Here is a 19,343-nt window from a genome sequence, read left to right as displayed (position 1 = left end):
CATTTTAATGTATTTGCCTTATCATTATACAAGTTAAATCAAAACCTTTTCAAGCTTCAGAAGAGTTTGCAGATGGCACCAAGCTGTGTGGTGCAGTTGACACACTGGAGGGAAGGGATGCCATCCAGAGAGACCTGGACCGGCTTGAGAGGTGGGCCTGTGCGAACCTGTTGAAGTGCACCAAGGCCACGTGCAAGGCCCTGTACCTTGCTCGGAGCAATCCCAAGCACACATCAAGGCTGGGTGGAGAATGGATTGAGAGCTCTGAGGAGAAGGGCCTGGGTGTGTTGATTGATGAGAGGCTCAGTGTGTGCTGTCAACGTGTGCTTGCAGCCCGGAAAGCCAACCATACCCTGGGCTGCATCAAAAGCAGCATGGCCAGCAGGTCGAGGGAGGTGATTCTGCACCTCTGCTCTTGTGAGACCTCACCTGGAGCCCTGCACTCAGCTCTGGGGCCCCCAGCACAAGAAGGACATGGACCTATTAGAGTGAGTCCAGAACAGGGCCATGAGGATGATCAAGGGGCTGGAGCACCTCTCCAGTGAAGACAGGCTGAGGAACCTGGGGTCCTTCAGCCTGAAGAAGAGAAGGCTCCAGGGAGACCTTACAGCGGCCTTCCAGTACCTAAAGGGGGCCTACAGGAAAGGTGGGGAGGGACTCTGTGTCAGGGAATGCAGTGACAGGACAAGGGGGAATGGCTTTAAACTAAAACAGGCAAGATTTAGGGTAGTTATTCAGAAGAAATTCTTCACTCAGAGGGTGTTGAGGCCCTGGCACAGGTTGCACAGAGAAGCTGTGGATACCCCATCCCTGGAAGTGCTCAAGGCCAGGCTGGATGGGGCTTTGGGCAACCTGGTCTGGTGGGAGGTGTCCCTGCCCATGGCAGGGGGTTGGAACTGGGTGATCTTTAAGGTCCCTTCCAACCCAAGCAATTCTATGGTTCTATGATTTTTTTTTTTTTTGTTTCCTCATTCTAAATTCAAGCTGACTACTGCACCTGAAAGTAGAAGTAGTATTTCCATCTTTCTTCTGCCTGCTTCCTTCACTTTCTCTACTTTGAGCTTTATTGGTTCACATGAGGACATGCTTGCAACTTTTGTTTTCTGTAACATAAACATGGATATTTTCGTTGCATATTCATGCATTTAGCAATCTGGTATGTTGATGGTCTTACACAAACAACTTTGTAGATTCTCAGTTTCACTGGATTTCTTCTGCCCTTGTAAGGAAAGGGATCTTTTAGAAGCCCTATGCCTCCACCTCTTGATCCAGTTACGCTTCATCTGAGTTGGAAAGACCAAAAATGAATCCAGTAGTCCAGTTTCAGGTGTGACATTGATTATATAAGATAACCTCATAATATTTTAAGTATTATCTGTATTATTTTCATTTTGTTTTGCTAATTGTTTCTGTTTTGTTGTTGGTGGTTTTTGGTTGGTTGGTTGGTTTGGTTTTAGTGTTGTGGAGAAATAACAATGGGAAAATCACTGCATGCCTGCTGGTGATTATGGAAAGAGTATTACATCTCTGTATGTTATGGTCTGCAAGTCGTGGTCAGTCAAGGTGAATTGAGAGTTGAATCTCCATTGTCAGAATGGTATGAGTAATTGGTTTGGGTCTGAAAATGGAGCTAGCTGATACAATAAGATCTATAGATTATTTTAATGAATCTCAAGAGTCTGCTCTACTGTTGAAGAAAATGTGTAAATATAAAACTGCTCAATATCATTAGAATTGCCTGTCATAAAGAAATCAAAGTACTTAAAAGTCGATGGCAAAAGCCATATGTCAATTTGTTTAGTCTCGAAGCCTTATTTTAATGTTTCATATTGAAAAAAGTGCAATTTTATACAATGCAAATTACAGTCCTGAAAAGTTGATTCAGCACCAGTACAAATTACATTTACTTTCATTAGCATTTGAATAAATGCTCCACTTCTGGTGGAAAAGGTTTGTCACATTGACAAAGCACTCAAAGCCAATCGTGCTTATTAAAAAAGAATAGGTTTTACAATTGGTTTAAAAACAGCAGTTTCATATGGCTCTGTCATTAAGGGATATTCATTTCTAATCTATTTTTAACTTTATTGCTTAGATGATTGATTGGACTCCATTAACTTTTTTTTTTTTTTTAATGCATTTTATGCTAACTTGCTAGAAGATCAGAAGTTTCCAGTACCTTCCAATGAGATGATCCTCAGGACTGACTTTCCTCTGTGATAGGGCACTGACATTCTTTGAACTGTCTTTGAGGTGTTGTGAGAGGACAGTATCAATTGTGCTTAATTTGTGGACGTCATCAAACAGAATTATGTCATGAGGACTGCTCAACAGCTTGAGTGCTCGCAGCTCTCTTACATGGAGAGTAGTTTCACCTAGATCGGGAACTTCTGTCTTGAGCTTCAGACAATGAGAAGATATTCCCAAAGGAAACCTGCAAATGAAGAGGGAGTCCTGTACAGCCAGGTTACTCACAGCTTGCACAACAGGGATCTTTAAGTGTTTTTGATGCTGCCTAAGTTTGCAGAATTGTATGATGCTATATGGTCTGCACTTTGTTGTCCTAACACTTAATGCTTTCTGAAATGTTCAATATTGCACTTATTGGGGGGGGGGGGGGACGGACACGACACACGACATGATAATGATGACATTTCATGGACCTCTGCTGCAATTGATCTGGTAGAGCCATTTCCCTTTCCCTGAGGTTTGCATTAAAAAATGATCACTTGCAAAACTGCTATGTAGTTTGTGTGTCACACTTGTTTCTTAACAAAACTTTGTGTTGAAGTTCAGCAGTATTTTTCCATTAAAAGATTTGCTGCAGCAGCTTGAGTGCTGGTATGTGACAACATTTGTTTTGTGTTCCTGTTTCGTTTGGGCCAAAGCCAGATTAATCTCTTGAAAGAATGTATTCAAGATATGGCATGAACTTCTGCCATTCAGTACATCTGGGCAAGTTCATCCTCAACAGAGCTAAATTAAAAACAAACTGGTTGACTTACTGTGAGTCAGGCTGCAAAAAAGGTGCACATAGGCTTCAATAAGACGAAGTATATGTGCCAGCTGGCATAATAATAAATTTTTAAAAATTATTTTTACTTTTAATGTTGGAATTCAGCAAATTATTACATTGCTATTTTTTGGAAAAAAAAAATTTAGGCTCTGTAGCACTGCAGGATATTCAGCTTTGAGCTAGAGAGAAATCCAGGTAATCATGAGTTTCAGATGATCACTTACATTTCTAATGCATCTAAAGAGGATGATAGTTAATTGTTGTAATGTTGATGTGCAGTAGACATCTCTGAAAGTTTCAAGTACAAAGTACATATCAATAGATGGCTAAGGCATTCGTGTTCTTGTTGGTGTAGATTGATGACTTTCTGTAGTGCATTTAGAACACGTTCTATCAGAATGTACCCATTCTGATAGATTTAAGGTTGTTACCATTTTGAGAACTATTTCTTGTTCCACCACAAGTTCAAGCTTCTACACCATCCATCGTGCAATGGCACCGAGATAAAGATGAGACAGTATGAGGCCAATTGCTGTTGATGACATGAGGAATGCAATAGTTGTGAGAACTTGTTTCTTCCCTGTGCAGTCCACATAAGGTTCTGCGTAGTAGAGGGGCCTTGAGGGGTCATGATACTGCTTTGGTCTCACATTGCTTTGGTCTCTGCATGTGAGTGCTTTCTCTGAGACTATAGCCCAATGCACTAAGAAAGAAGATTGTGGCATCTGTGGAAGTATTGTATGACCCTGGAAGTGATTCTGTCCACAGGCTTCCCCAAAGGTGAAAGATCTTCATTCTCATTCTCATGGGACAGCTTGACTATCTGGATCTGTAACCAGGAACATCAAACTGGGAGGGGAGCTTATACAAGAAGTAGAAATAAGCTAGATATCCAAATCATGTACATACAGAGAAATAAGTGTGTATTTGGGAGACTGAACAGTTTGTTACTAAAGCTATAATGTGTTGCCTAAAAACAATGAGATATCTGGACCATAAGCTGCATGACACAGAATAAGTTATTCAACATGGACTTACTATCAGCTGCTGGTGACCTTAAATTTACTTTTCCTTTATTCTAAGAGAGAGACATTGAATGTCATTAAAATTAATTATGACTTTGCAGTGCTTTTAGTTGGAGTCAGAAATGCTCTTTATATGAAAAACAAAACTAAACAAACAAACAAATAAAACACCACAAAACACCACCACCACAAAACCCTATATTCAGTGAACACACTGGTTCTGATTTAGTTTGTTTATTTAGATGTTTGTAACTGAAAACAGGTAACAAACCATAACAAGCTGAGTCTGCTTTAGCATTTGAAAAGATGTAGTAATTTTACAAGTGCACATTAACGGATTCAGATTCAAGATTTTAGTTCCTTGTTCTGCCTAAGATTTCTATTGTGTTATTCAGCAAGGCAATCTCTGCATCAGTTTTTCATCTGTAAAATGGGCAGAATTATTCTTCAGAACTGCTTTCTTTCTTCCTTTTGTCTGATTGATTTTTAAGATGTTTGGAGCTGAGGCCATTCTTCGTGACATCCTGATACCTGTACATGTTGTGGGCTAAGGTGAGAACAAGTGTCAAAAGCAACTTACTGTGTCCAGCCTCCACACAGCCTCAGGAGAGATTACTTCAAGGACCCAAAAAGATACCAAGGGACTTTTGGTGTAGCTGCAGTGGGTACACAGAAGTTTAAACAGCTGTCTACCTTGCCTACTTGTTCAGAGGATCCTTCCGTTGTGGGGCTGCTGTGGGTCGAGGGGCAGCAGGTGTCAAATGCTACCACAACAGTGCATGAGCAGCAATATTGCGCCACCTGAGATTCCCCGGGCCCCAACCAGGAGCTGATTTATTGACTGGAGAGCCAGGGAGAGATCAACAAGATTTGCTCAGCCTTTAATAGTCACATATGGCTAGCGTCTGATGGGCAGTGGAGGCTAACAGTGGAATTTACAGGGTTGGCCTATAGACTGAAGGACTGACACTTGTACATACATACAAGTATAGTAGAGTATACTATAGTATATACATACACGTACAGTAAAGGACAGGAAAGGGGTGAGGGTTGTTAATGAAGATGCAATGAGTAGTGTGGGACCTGAGCATGATATAAATGACATGGAACAGGGGAGATTGCATTGGATCTGGCTGAGATGGAGTGGATTTTCTTCATAGCAGCCCCATATTGTGCTGTATTTTGGATTTATGTCCAAAACTGTTGATAACAGATATTTTAGTAACTGATGAACAGAGCTTTCACCACATTAAAGCTTTCTCTGTTTCTCGTGCTGCTCCCTCCAGCAAGTAAGCTGGGGTGGGCCAGAGGTTGGGAGGGGACACAGCCAGGACAGCTGATTCCTACTGACCACAGAGATAACGCTTCATATGGTATAACATCAACCACCACACTCAGCAATAAAATCTGTGTGTGTGTAGGGGGAAAGGAGGCTTCCAAGGGGACCTTGCTCAGGGACTGGCTGGACATCAGCCAGCTGGTGATGAGTGATTGCTTTTGCATAATTTTATTTTATTTTTTTTCCCTGTATTTATTAAACTGTCTGTATCTCAATCTATGAATTTTCTCACTTTTGATCTTCTGATTCTCTTTCCCATCAGTAGGATGGGAAGTGAGTGAGAAGCTCTCTGGTGCTTAGCTGCCTACCAGGACTAAACTATGACACTATACTTCCAATTAAAGGACTCATAGATTTTGAATGCGTATACTCATGTCAGTGAAGGACTTTCTAAATTCTTGCATTTATGACATGGTGATAGCTAAATGGTAAAGTGAACTGTTTTACAACTGTTTCATGCAATTTGTCATCACCTTGTATGCACAGCATGCCAACTCATGTTTTATCATATGTGATGACATAGCAAATAAATTGCTGTTAGGATGAATGGTTCATTTTTCCAAAGAATTTTTGAGAAATTCTTACTTCCCTCACTCATGAATTATGGTTACTTAGGGCAACACAGTTGCTTAAAATGATTTTCTCATTGAAATACATAAAATCTTCACAAATATATAACTCTTGTTAAAAACCAGTTTTAAGGTTTTGCATAGCTCAGAGTATAAATGTGATCCACTGTAAATCAAGGCATTTTGAATATATCATGGTATTATGCACATTTTAATACAACATTTTATCTAGTTTGGTGCCTTTCCTCCATTGTCAGGTTGCACAAACCACCTGCTTGCCTCATAATACTTGTATAATACTTTAGTGTGAACTATAGGTGTTATTTATATGAAAAAAGCTAGAATAAAAAGGTCTTTTTCTATAATGTAACCATGCTGAATCTTTGAAAAGATTTAACTGTTTTCCTTCCATTTTCTTGTTTTCCCTCTTGTCTCTTTTGTTTCTTTGTGCTTGCACTTTTGCATACACACTTTTCTTCTTTTGCAGATGCATTTATTCCACCAATAACCTCTGTCTCTTCTGCACATACTCGTGGCTGTCCTTCTCATTCCAGGAGGTATCCAGCTGCATTTCAATGTTTGGATTTGAACGTACCTACTTCTAGTGGTGATTCTGCTTCCTGAAGGCATCTCATAATTTCCATTCATTTTTGTGTTTCATGACAATATTCCCAATGACAGCATCTAGGCTGGCATTCTTTCCCTTTTTCTCATAGAATATCTCTGGTATTACTGTTGCAATAAAGTGTAGAGAAGCATATAGATACGGCTGAAAGCCAGAGGAGTCAGCAGTGGAAGAACTCTTTTTTATCTATTGCTGTGTATTTCAGGGATGATTGCAATAAAATCAATTTTATTTTAGGATAAATGCTTTCTTCATGTCTTAATGGATTGATTCCATGTCTCTGAGCTTATACCAGAGAATCTCTGCATGTTTTGGGTTGTCTTCTACAGAGAGGATGCCCTTTTTTCTTTCCCCATAGACAGTTCAGAGAAGAGAAAAAAGAGAAAAATCTTATCTCTAGCACTGATACTAGTGAACTCCTAGAGAATATGATGTAGACAGCTATGTCATCATTTGAATTTATTTAATTCCATGCTAAAAAAAAAAGTCTGTCAAGGGAAATCAAAAAAATATGTTCATAATACACATCTCCGGCATTGGTCATGTGCGAGGTGACAGAAAAAGAGTCTGCATCCTCTTTTTCCTGTTCTTATCATCAGCCAGGAGTGAAGAAAAATCAACCCCTGGCAAGACAGCAAATAAGTACTCAATGATCAATGTAGCTTACACAGATTTCTATTGCTGTAAATCTACCTATGACATGTACAATAGCCTTTTTTCAAGAGTGGCTATGAAGGATCATTACAGTGGGAGTAATGTATCTGAAGAATCATGAGTATTAATTTTCATTGTACTTGTTTTTTGTTCTCAGATTTTGTCTCCTTGCTGCATGCTGGGGTTGAGAGGGAGGTCTTGATCTAAATGAGCTGCAGACTGCCTGTGATTCATTCCTCACAGCTTTTAGAGTAAACACGGTGACTTTCCTGAGACAGACTGCCCAGTTTATCTCAGGTAGAAAACTGTAATAGAGGAATAAAACAAAGGCAGTTCTGCCACAGGTTGACTTGTTTTCTGAGGAGGCAGGGGATCTTGCACTGCTGTCAGCTGCTAGGGACTCTGCTATATTGCAGTCAGCTTTAACTTGCAGTTGAAGTTAGATAAAAATTCTGACAAAGTCAGCAGTATGGGACATTTCAGTACATAAATGTGCTGTACTAACACAATCAATGACATGCTTTGGAGGATGAGTGCTTTCTGGCCAACTTTTGTTCCTGGTAAGCCGGGGGTTTGGGAATGGCATGTACATCTGCCTTCAGTGGGTCTTTGTAGCTCTCCAGGAGAGTAAGTGCATCCTGCAATGTGTGGTACTGAGTATATCGACAGTAGGCACTCATGCTCCTCAAACACTCTTGTCCTGTTAAATAAAACCTGTTTCGCTGATCTCTCATTAACAGGACCTTGAGCAGCTGCAGTGCCAGAGAATACATTTTTATGCATTTTATAATACCTCCCTTTTTTAAGGTGGGGAAGGATGAAAATGCCCAAAGATTTTTGGAAGTGCTACCCTGGGTGATGCTGAAAAGAGATGGCTGACAGTATCTCAGAGAAAGAAAAGACAGAGAAGAGCACAGATTTACTAGGAAAAAAAAAAGTCTAATTGCTTTCAAGGAAATTGTTACTATGATTAAAACAAGTCAAAATATGTTGACATATCAGAAGAGAACAGTAAGAGAACTTATGAACAAGTAATACTGTCAAGCAGCAGAAATTTGTGCTTTTGGATGGATTTCTTTTGTCCTGAATTAGAGATTGTGCATGGATGGCACATGCTCTCTGTAGTCCAAGTCTTTTGTGAAATCATCAGTGAAAATATCCTAATATTAAGGGTGAAACATAAAAGAAATCCCTTGTATCTTTATTACAGATGATCAAACACATTATTTGTGGTGTCCCATTCTGAATTTGTCACAATGAATAATTATTATTATCATCCATTGTCCTCTGTGCTCAAATCTAGCTTGCAACCCAGTTCTGTAAATTTTTACATGCAGTCCATTCCTCTTATCAGTTATTACCTATATCTTTCTTTTCTTTCTTCTACAGTTTTATTTTTACCACTGGATCAGAGAAAGAATGTAAGAGCTATAGTTAGTTTTAGTCTGATTTCTGTGGCTGTATTTTTGGTATTATTCCTGCTCATGTGGACATGCCTCAATAACATTGGTACCATACAAACAGAAAGACAACTTGAGAGAATACACATAAAGCAATACCTATTGTGTTACCCTTTGTAAGGGGAGTTGAAAGTATCATGGCAATGTTCAGAAGTAAATAAAAGATCGCTTAAAAGGAAAACAACAGGGGAGAAGACAACATGAGACTGTCCATTGATTTAAGGTCAGAATAATTTTAAAAGGGCTGAAAATGATTGCAAAGGCCAGAGACTGTTTAACAAATTTAACCTCAAGTGCTTCTATTTATCATTTTTGGTTGGTAGAATTAGCTTCATTTTGGAAGCAGTGACAGATAGACTTCTTGATTTATGATTTATTTTGTCTGAGGCCTAAAGTAGCCTCTTAAAACCCTTGTAGCAGAAATCTTTTGTATTGACCTATGGGAGAATTGATCTCAGAAGACCTCAACAGAAGGTAAAGCAAATTCATAGTGTAGCCACAAAGTCACATCTTACAAAAGAGACTCATCAATCTTTATGCCCTGTTTAATTTTCTAAGAGATCTACTCTTTTGTACTGAAACTGCTGTTGATAAGATGTCAAAAAAAAAAAAAAAACAAAGCACAGCAATGAGTTTGAAAATGTTTCTAAAGCAGCAATTTGTTTTTCAAAACTGATGATTTTATTCCAGGCTTGCATGCAACATCTTGATGTGTATACTTAGTAGGGCTTAACTTTAGTGTTTGAGATTTGGTGCTTAAGAGCAACAGACTCTTTGTTGTCTTGAAATATCACAGACCGAGTCTTCCATATCAAGATATTAATGGAATAGAATTAGCTATGGCATTTCTTTCATTTATGAGGAAAATGGTCTTTTGAACAGCAGGAGTGTAACACTAGCTAAATGAAGCATTGTTCCTTCCCAGAATGCCATACTTGGGGAATTCCCAAATACCAGGACAAATCAGCTTCGATATAATTTTAGGAAACCTTTTGAATACCATTAGACAACTACAGACTGTCTGTATCAGGTTTGATATATTTTTGCAGGATAGCACTGAAGCAAACTGATCAGGCATGATATCAGTTGTATAAATAAAATGTGTACCCACTGCACAAAAGCAATTGAACATTCAGCCTTAAGTCCTTAAGTCTATTTATCTACATTTATTTATTTATTTATTTATTTATTTATTTATTTATTTATTTTCTGTAAGAGGCAATAAAAAGGATTTTGTGCGCGTGTGTTTGTGTTGTTTGTTTGTTTGTTTGTTTTTTGTTTATTTGGTTTTGGTTTTGAGTTTGGTCAGTAAGGATGCATAGCAACTTAGATAAAAACTATTAAACTGTTAAGGGAATATAATGTCAGTTACTTTAAATGAGGAAGCCAAACTGCTTGAGTTTTGTATCTTTTATAATAATAGGAATAAATAAAAATAGATTTCCTTTTAATAATAAAAGGAAAAAGATGAGATCTGAAATGTAATAAATGTTTAATATCTTGTGATTCCTTTCTAAGCTTCTGCTTGTTTTTGTCAATGCAAGTAGCTGCGGTGTGCTGCCACTCTGGTTACTAGTGCTGAGGACAAGACTGGTTACCATGTGGGGTCAGCTGTCCAGATCACAGATAACATTGACAACCTGAATATTCATCTTGTTTTTAAAACAAGGAGTCCTCAGGTTCTACCTTGAGGAGATCTCTCCTTCATCTCCACGAACTGTAAATTTTTATTACTGCCCTTGAGGGTGAAAATTTGAACAATTTCACTAAAAAACTGGAAAATACCAACAATGAAATACCAGGCATTCTGTATTTTATTCAACCTCTTTTTTATTTTTTATTTTTTTTATTTTTTGTTTTATGTTGAGAGAAAAAATGATGAACTAAACAGTTTTTCTGGCTGTTCATTTGATTGGGGCTGGAGGATCGTATAATTTTTATTTCATATCAGTACTTAAACACATTAACATCAGAAATCCCTGAAATTCTTGCTCTGATTCCTGGGTAGTAGGATTCTTTTATACTACGACAGTAAGACAGTAGGTATAACTACTTAAAAACTTGCTTGCAAAAATCACATCTCTTTGTGGTATTGAGGAAGTGAGTTAGTATTAAGTCTTCAGAGAGCAAAATATTGCTTACCCAGCCTTCAGCATGAGAATCTTCAGTTCCATTGTTGTTAATTTGATTATCTTCTTTCCCCAGGACTGCGTAGTTTGGCCAAGAGACCTCCATCAAAACAAGAACATGCTATTTCATAAAGTTCTGGTAAAGCTCTTTCACTGTTCAGCTCATCTGCTCTGAACTATCTAAGCTGAATATTTTATGCAGCCCTTTCACTTTGCAAGATCATAGTTTTCAATGATATTAACTCACAGGCTGAGGAAGAAAAGCAAGTCATCAGACCATTAACCTTCATTTGGCAAGCAAAAACCATGGCCATTTCTCCTGTTCCCACAGAAAGAGAGAACAAATGCCCACATGATGCCTATTTCCACATTTTTAGGTAATGAAGAAATGAAGTCTACATCAGATTTTAGTCTGAATTTGCTTCTCCAGTTTTTAATGGCTTCTCCAGTTTTTAATGGCTATTCTTTCTGATTTTTTTTCAATAATACTTTCAGAGCTCTGTCCTTGCTCTTAATGGGAAATCGGCACTGGAGTCTTTTGCAAGCAGAAATATCAAAAGTGACCACTGACTTGTGGAAGAAGAGCATCATTGTTAGCCGTATTTGTTTAGACATAAAGGAAAATTGAATGCTTTCTGCCTTTGAATAGGAAAAAAAAAAAGGAATGAAAAGGCTCAGTTATAGCGGATCTGATTATCTCCTTAGTTATCGTTCTTGATAACACAAGAAGAAGCAATTGGTGCTGCCAGAAAATCGATAGATTATCCTCCTAGTTTGCAGAGAGAAGTACCTTCTTCAGAAGTAGCTATAGTTTATGAACTAGAAAAGAACATTCATTTATTTTTAAATGCATTCTAGTTTTATTGTCTGTCAACAAACCAATAAATTTTATTGCCAAAAATAGTTGTTAAGGCTCATCTGCCTTCAGATACTTAATCGACAGAACAGTAATAGTTTTGTACAGTATGTGATTCTGTAAGTTTTGATTCTATCCAGTAGAAGTTTTACATGTGTGTATCTTTACTTTGAAAGGGACAGGCTTTGTTTCCTGAAATACAACAGGTTGGGCTGAGAACCTGAATGAAAATGACCTTTAAGCCTCAGGAACATTTATATGGTATAAACTTATTTCGATATGACATGGGAAGTTAGGAATTTTCAATTATTTACAGACATTTAGATTTGAAACTATTAGTATAGTTCTTTTGGTAAAGCTCATGAAACTGTTTTTATTCATTTTATGATAGAAAACAGACATGCCTGAGCTTTGACAAAAAAATAATTTTGAGCTTTTTGAGGGTAGGAAGGGCTAAATATGTGTGTGTGTATGTATTGGAAAAAAAACAATTATACACTTAAAAAGTATACCAAAAGTAGCTAAAAGTCTTGCCATTTGAAGTCAATAACCGTGTTTATTTATTTTAAGGTTCTTCATATTTATTATATTTATGTAAAAAATATTATTAAATGACAATTTTCTCATTCTTATTTCCTCGTTGTCTTTTCCAAACTCTGTTTGACATAACACTAGTTATATGAACATTTTGATCTGTCTATGAAATAATGAGAAATACTCTGCAAAGAATTGTGTCGTTTACAACATAAACCTCAAGCTGATCTAAGATGCTCTGTTACTGTTTGAAGACTGTCTCTATAATAATTTACCTTGGCTTCTTGAAGTAAAGGAGAATGGTTCTCTTCTCTTTTGGTAGGAGATTTAGGCAAGCGTGTGTTACATAGCACATGGATCAGGTACATTTCTCAAAATAAGCTCTTCAGGGTATCTTTGGTCACAGACAGTTGTTACAGATCTGGTCCCCAGAGTCCGTGTTTGGCACTACATTTCTATACTGCCTGCTGCTTCTTCTATTTCTGTGCTAACCATTCATGTGCTAACCAGGAGTAGGGGGTGAATGAAAATAAAGGGATACTCTTTGCTGAGGGGGATGGAGGCCCCCATCTGCCTACCTGATGTGTCACCTGGAGAGCTTTGCTGTTTGTGAGGTGCTCGCATTCAGGAGGTTGTGGAGAGACTCCTGAGGCCTTTCCAGCCCTCAGACTATTAAACTCTGCTGATCTTTCATGAGTCCATCAGTGATGCTGCCAGTGGGGACCTGGAGTATATCAAGAGAACACCCGTGGCTCTTGGGGTGATGGTCAAGGGTTTAGAACCCATGTGTTTTTCTCCTTGGTCCTTACAGTGGTCCTGTCTGCTTATTTTGACGTCCTCTGTTCACTTGGTGTTTCATTTGAACTGTCTCCTTTATCATCTGAGCTTTATTGTCTTCTGTGTTCTCTTCTGATGGAACACGTTGTTTTAAGCACTTCAGTCTTACAGAATGAACCAAGATTCTGAGCTCTGTGCTATTCTGGGCTCCCATTCATTTGATTACATCTCATCTGTCCACTCATTTTGCTCTGCAGCAGTAAACAAACCTGCCAAGTAATGCCTGTTTTGCATGTAAGCTCTGATCATACTTATTGCCAGCATAAAGATTGACTGGGGAGGAAAAATTGGTTTTAAATGAGGCAGTTTATAGGCAAGATTGAAATATATCTTACAGTAACGAGTAATCTACATTTTATTCCTTGTTATCCTGAGCTATTCAATGCAAGATTTTCCTCTATTTTTTTTTTTCCTTTGTTTTTAATAAAATGACAGCATACACCGTGTTGTCTTTAGATAACTTCATGGTGAATGACCACTTTACAGAAGACATAGAGACCCTTTTCACACTGCAGGTAGATATATTTGGTTGTGCAGCGTCAGGCCACCAGACTGGCAAAGGTGCCAAAAGAGATAGCGTTATCTGAGCTTGTGCATAGCTCTGCACAAACGTTGCCCTTCAGAAGAGATAAGACGATCATATTTGCAGTGACTTGCCTGGGATTTATTGTTTGGGTGTCTGCTTCTACACTCTGCTGGATCACATGGACGCATTCCTGCTGGAACCATCAGTTTTATCAGATACAAATTCTCGATGGTTTCCAGTTGGACTACTACAGCACAGGCTAACATCTGCACTTTGTCTTCATTAGAGGGGTCATGGTTCCCACGTATACATTCCCAGCTTTTCATTTCCCTGTCTCAGAAACTGCTGTTTCTCCTACACTTCTGGGACATCAGACCTGGGAAATGATTGTATGAGAGAAGTTTGCAAGCTAGTGGACATATCTCTGTTACAGCCTGGTTCTGTGTGGGCAGGGAAGACTCTACCACTACAAGGGGAGCAGCACAAATTGGAGCAGCATGAATTGGAGCAGGTGCATAAAGCAGTTGGTGAAATCTGCATCTTTGGGGATTTTTGACAGTTGCCAGAACTGGGTCTTGAGCAACCCAGTCTAGACTTTGAAGTTAGCCTTTCTTGGGGCAGAGGAAGGAGTTTAGATGACACTCAAGTTAATCTTTCTGTGATCCTGTGAAATGATTGTGTTTGATCATGTCAGGCTAAGTGCAAAGCATAGTTAGTTGTGCACATTCATGTGCCTAGGTTAGCAAGCAAATTGTCCTTCCTACAACTGGGAAAGAAAAAACATCTGTTACCAGATAGTGATGCGTGGATGAGGAAGACGATATATATATAGCTAGCTATTGGATAGTGTAAGTGCAGAGATATGACTGAGAAAATTTCCTATCAGCTGTCATGATTTATGTGGGGAAACTGGTCAAGTCTGACTAAGGCAAATCTGTCAGAAGTTTCAGGAGTCTAACTTTTCAAAGTTTTCATGCAGTTTAGTCATTCACAGTAGAAGTGATGAGGGAGGAAGCATTAAGCAGAGCACTCTCATTTTAGACAACTAAAGGACCTGTATTTCTTATCATGTCTTTTATATTCTTTTACACTTTGAGTCCATTTCCATTATGAATTACATGGAAATATAGAAATTGTGTTCAAACTCTTTTTTTTTTTTGTATTGTGGTACTGTACAACACTAGCAAGTTGTTTAAATTCACCTTTTGTTCTTGAACAGTTTGTGTATTTAAATGTGCACTTTAAATTTGTTCTGTATTTTCCCTAACACACAAGGGATTTAGTGAATTCAAACGATTAGCAAATATTGGCAGTCAGGTCTTTGTTTTTTTTTTCTGCTGGCATGCCACGTGTTAGGAGGATTCAATTTAAAAAGGTTGAGATAATGATCTCTCTCCTTGTACCATGTTACTTTATCTGGCCTATACAGCCCCCTCTTCCTCTCAGACAGCCCTTTCATATGCCATGGAAGATTTTAGAGTAGATAAATAATAAAATTAAAACACTGACTGATTTCTTTGTATCTGTGACAAATTTAGCTTTGAATAAATGTTCTCAGATTAAAATGGGAAAGTCCAAAATTTTCCTTACATTTCTTTTAAAAGTATGCATTAAATTGAAAATGATAGGCACTGTTGGCATCAAAAGGAAACACATCATAATTTTATATTGTACTCAAACTGAACTGTGAAATCAGTTTCATTTTGTATTATATAAAATAAAAAATAGTATAAATCAGCTTGAATTTATATTCTGTTTTCTTTTATATTTGTAGCTAGGGTTCAGTAACATAGTTCACTAATTTTAATGCAGCTTTTGCCTTAGTATTCAGAGGATATTAACTCATGATATAGTCTTCTAGAACCACTCAGAGATGTTTAAACCAGTGATTCCCTTTCCGACGCTGTTTTTTCTGAGGTGAAAATAAGGCAGAGTTGGGAACTGGTGCTTGGAAGAAATCCTTCTCTGGAGATCCTTAATCCAACCTCCTGCTCAGAGCACCCCTTTCACCAGCACTACCTCAGCTCAGTTCTGGACCTGTCTGGCTATCTTGAAAGCCTCTAAAGGAATGTATCCATACAAACACCAGTGTAACTTTTCAAAGTTTTGATTTCCATTTCAAACTCTAGAAGTATTACCTTTTTACAAAGAGAATCAGCAGAAGAAAATTGGTCTCTTTTTAACATATTCTGGTTTTGTTTTAGAAAGTTTTTCAGCTTTGTTGGCTTTGTTGAAGGTTTTCTGCATTTTCTCAGTATCTGTTCTAAACCCTTCTGCAATCAGTATACATTAGGGAAAAAGAGCAGACATGAGCACAGTCACAGTCACTGGTTTTAGAATTAGTGGGAATTTTCCACAAGTTTTTTTCTACCGCAGAATGCTGGCACACCAAAGGTGAGACACCTCACAGAAAGGTGCCAACACTGATGTAGCTTTCAAAGAATATTAAGTCTCTTTCTGTCTTGTTTCTATCTGTTTAGCTGCCTGACTCTTCACAGCAGTTCACCCACAGTCTACTCTAAATGCAAGATTTTCAGATTTGTTTTGGAATCCAAATGACAAACTGATAAGTTTCAGTTCTGTTAGACTTTTCTTTTTTTTTTTTTTTTTGAGCCTGTTGACATTTTGTCATTTTTGCTGGGTGGACTTTTTTCAAGGCAGGTAGCAATTGCTTTCTAGGTCAGGCCTTGATCAGACTCTCTAGAGTCTGTTCTACTCTATGACATCTAAAATCAATACAAATGATGAGAGGAGCTGTTTTCATGTAGTTTTTGATGTTCTGCCTTTCTTCTCACATATAGAATAAACACAGTAAAAACTGGGCAAGTGAGGATGCAGAATGAAACCTGTGTATACAAAACTGGACAGGGTATAGGTGTGATTTCAGGCAGAACAGAATTGTTAGCCTTTGAAATGGAAGAAAACATAGTGAAAAAAAACACATGCTTTTAGACGTATTATTTGTTTAGGAACAATGATGGAGTAAATTCATTTATAAGATTCTGTAGTATTTGACAGTGTTTCTGATACTTACTGGTCTTGATTTCTTGGCTGTCTTACCAGTAATTAGAAGAGGGGATCATGGCTGAAGATCTCATTATACATGATTTAAATTATATAGTTTTAATATTTAAATATCTCTTCAGTGACTTTATTTATGTGAAGAGCTGGTCTTGAAAGTACTCTTTATTTTTAGGGAAAAGTCTTCTGCTTCATATGTACTGTGCCTGCTGAATTCCTCCTCTTATATCAATATTACTTTACATTTTATAGTATCCTGTTCTTATGTGCTGGGGTTTGTTTTGCATAATAATATATTTACTTAATCATAATTATTGGAGAGTAATCAACTTTTGTCATCATTTGTTAAACCAGCGAAAAATTAACGGGGAATAAAAATGGTAGTTCAGAAATTGCCTCTTTTACTCCACTGCAAAAGGGGAAATAAGTACATTACATCAATACAAGTGAAGCTCTGTGATGAACTTCAGATTTTTTCTTTTTTTGTAATAACACTCAAAAAAAGCATGACAGAACAAGTTGTGTGACAGCCTGTTACCAGCATGTCAGCACTTGCAGACTTGTTTCTGATATGAGGACAATGTGATTCTCTTGGATGAGCTCTTGCTTAGGTGACATATGAAAAGAAAATGTAGATGTGAATTTTTGGGTTAACTAAAGCAGGTTTCTTCTAAGTCATTGGGCACTTTCTTATGAAATTCCAGTTTACTTCCAAATCTCCCTTTCACAATAGATTTCTTTGCAGACTGGCATATCGTATCATCTGAAAAAGTTTAGAGGAAGATATCATACCAGTAAGAAACTGAGGATCTGCGGCTGCAGTTATAGGCAGAGATGTGGGTTCTTATCCACGTCGAGATGACTGCAGTGACACACTGAATATGTTTGGGAGTAGTCAGCACAGATTTATGAAAGGGAAATCATGTCTGAACAGCCTGTCTGCCTTCCATAATGAGACATAATGAGATGACTGGCTTGGTGGCTGAGGGGAGAGCAACGGATGTTGTTTATCTTGAGTTTGGAAAGGCTTTCAGCACTGTCTCCCATAACATCCTGCATAGAGAAGCTGACAAAATACTGGTTAGATGAGTAGAGAGTAAGGTGGACTGAAAGCTGGCTGGCCTGCTGGGCTCAAAAGGTTGTGATTAGCAGCAGCACGAAGCTCAGCTGAAGGCCAGTCACTAGGAGTGTGCTCCAGGGGTCAATGCTGGGTCCACTCCTGTTTAACATCTTCATGTTACACATGGATGAAGGGGCAGAGTGCAACCTTCAGCAAGCTGGCAGATGGTGCACAGAACTCTGGGGGAGGTGGAAGCGGGGGTGGACTAGCAATTGATAGACAAGAAGAATGTGCTGCCTTTCGGGGGGCCCTGACAGGGTGGAGCAGACAGCCAACAGGAATCTCATTAATTTTATCAACAGGAAATGCAAAGTCCTGTACATAGGGAGGGAGTAATAACCCCATGCACCAGCACAGGCTGTGGGGCAAAGTGACTAGAAAGCAGCTCTGAATAAAAGGACTGTGGGCCCTGACAGACACCAAGTTGAAGGTGAGCCTACAATTTGTGCTCTTGCCACAAAGCAGACCAACATCCTAGGCTCCGTTAGGAAAGGCATTACCAGCAGGTCAAGGGAGGGGATTCTTCCCCTCTGCTGAGCACGGGTGACACCACACCTGGAGGGCTGGGTTGCGCCTGATTTTGGGCTCCACAGTGCAAGAAGGACATGGACATACTGTAACATATCCAGCAAAGGGCCACAAAGATGCATAAGGCATTTGAACATGTGGCATAATAACACAACAGTATCTTAATAAATTTCATTTTATTTTCATTAACTTGTATATTATTTGCTTTTATTTGTTAATTACTTTTATTTCTTTATTTTCTTATTCACTTATAGATTGATTTTCATTTATTTATTTATTTATTTATTGTTATTTCAATGCTTTGAAAAATGAAGGGATGGGCATGCCTTCAGGATTGCCATTATACAATCTCCAAAAACTGAAGCTGTATGAGAGTTTGATTTCAGAATTAGCTGTTATTACATCGGGATCGAGCATATGATTGAATAATTATGAATTCAAACATCTCATTTTTGTGATACATAGTTTTAAGAATAATTTGAAATCATATAAATCTATTGACTTTCTTTGGATATCTGTGTTGGAAAAACATTTCAGGAAAAGATGGGAAAGAGGAAGGGAAGTGTGAGGTGTAGCAGACTTAAAACGTACTTCCCACATTAAGCCAATGAAACAGAAGTTTACTGTGCCTGAAAGCCAAATGTTAAGCATTATCCTTGCCCTCAGATAATAACTAAAATTGCACAGTTTTAAAACCCAGGATCCTACAGGCACAGCTTAGACTTGGCAAGAGATTTCTTTGCTTCCTCTGTCCCATTCAAAATAAACAAATAAAATAAAGCCTAGGCTAAGTGACCTGCTTCTGGCAATACTAGCTGTCTTAGCTAGTATTGACCATACTGACAATGTTTGAAGTAAAAGATCCTAAGAGAAATGTTTTATAAACTGTATGAGCAACCTAAAAGAAACAACTCATTTTGTCCATTTGTTGTGGCTGACTGCAGACTGTCCCCTTTACAATTGCACATTTACATAAAGAACGAAGTACAGTTAGAATACCATCAAAGATTTCTTCATTATACACTACAAGAACATGATTTAGTATCTGTTTGAGTAACCCACACCTACCAGTGGTATGAGGTTTATCATCTGAACCTTATGTAT

At 38.2% G+C, this 19,343-nt stretch overlaps 1 long non-coding RNA gene across 1 annotated transcript; it reads left to right on the top strand.

Moving 5' to 3' along the window:
- The first annotated feature begins 7,320 nt into the window (after positions 1-7,320).
- On the top strand, positions 7,321-12,299 carry LOC308188883. The gene is made up of 2 exons (XR_013945837.1): positions 7,321-11,194; positions 11,313-12,299. It is a non-coding gene; the product is annotated as an uncharacterized lncRNA (long non-coding RNA).
- Positions 12,300-19,343: the final 7,044 nt, after the last annotated feature.

The sequence above is a fragment of the Anser brachyrhynchus genome (assembly GCF_964034855.1).
Source record: "Anser brachyrhynchus genome assembly, chromosome: 2".
Lineage (NCBI taxonomy): Eukaryota > Metazoa > Chordata > Aves > Anseriformes > Anatidae > Anser > Anser brachyrhynchus.
Note: the sequence above shows the minus strand (reverse complement) of the source record. Positions and strands in the feature narration are given on the sequence as shown.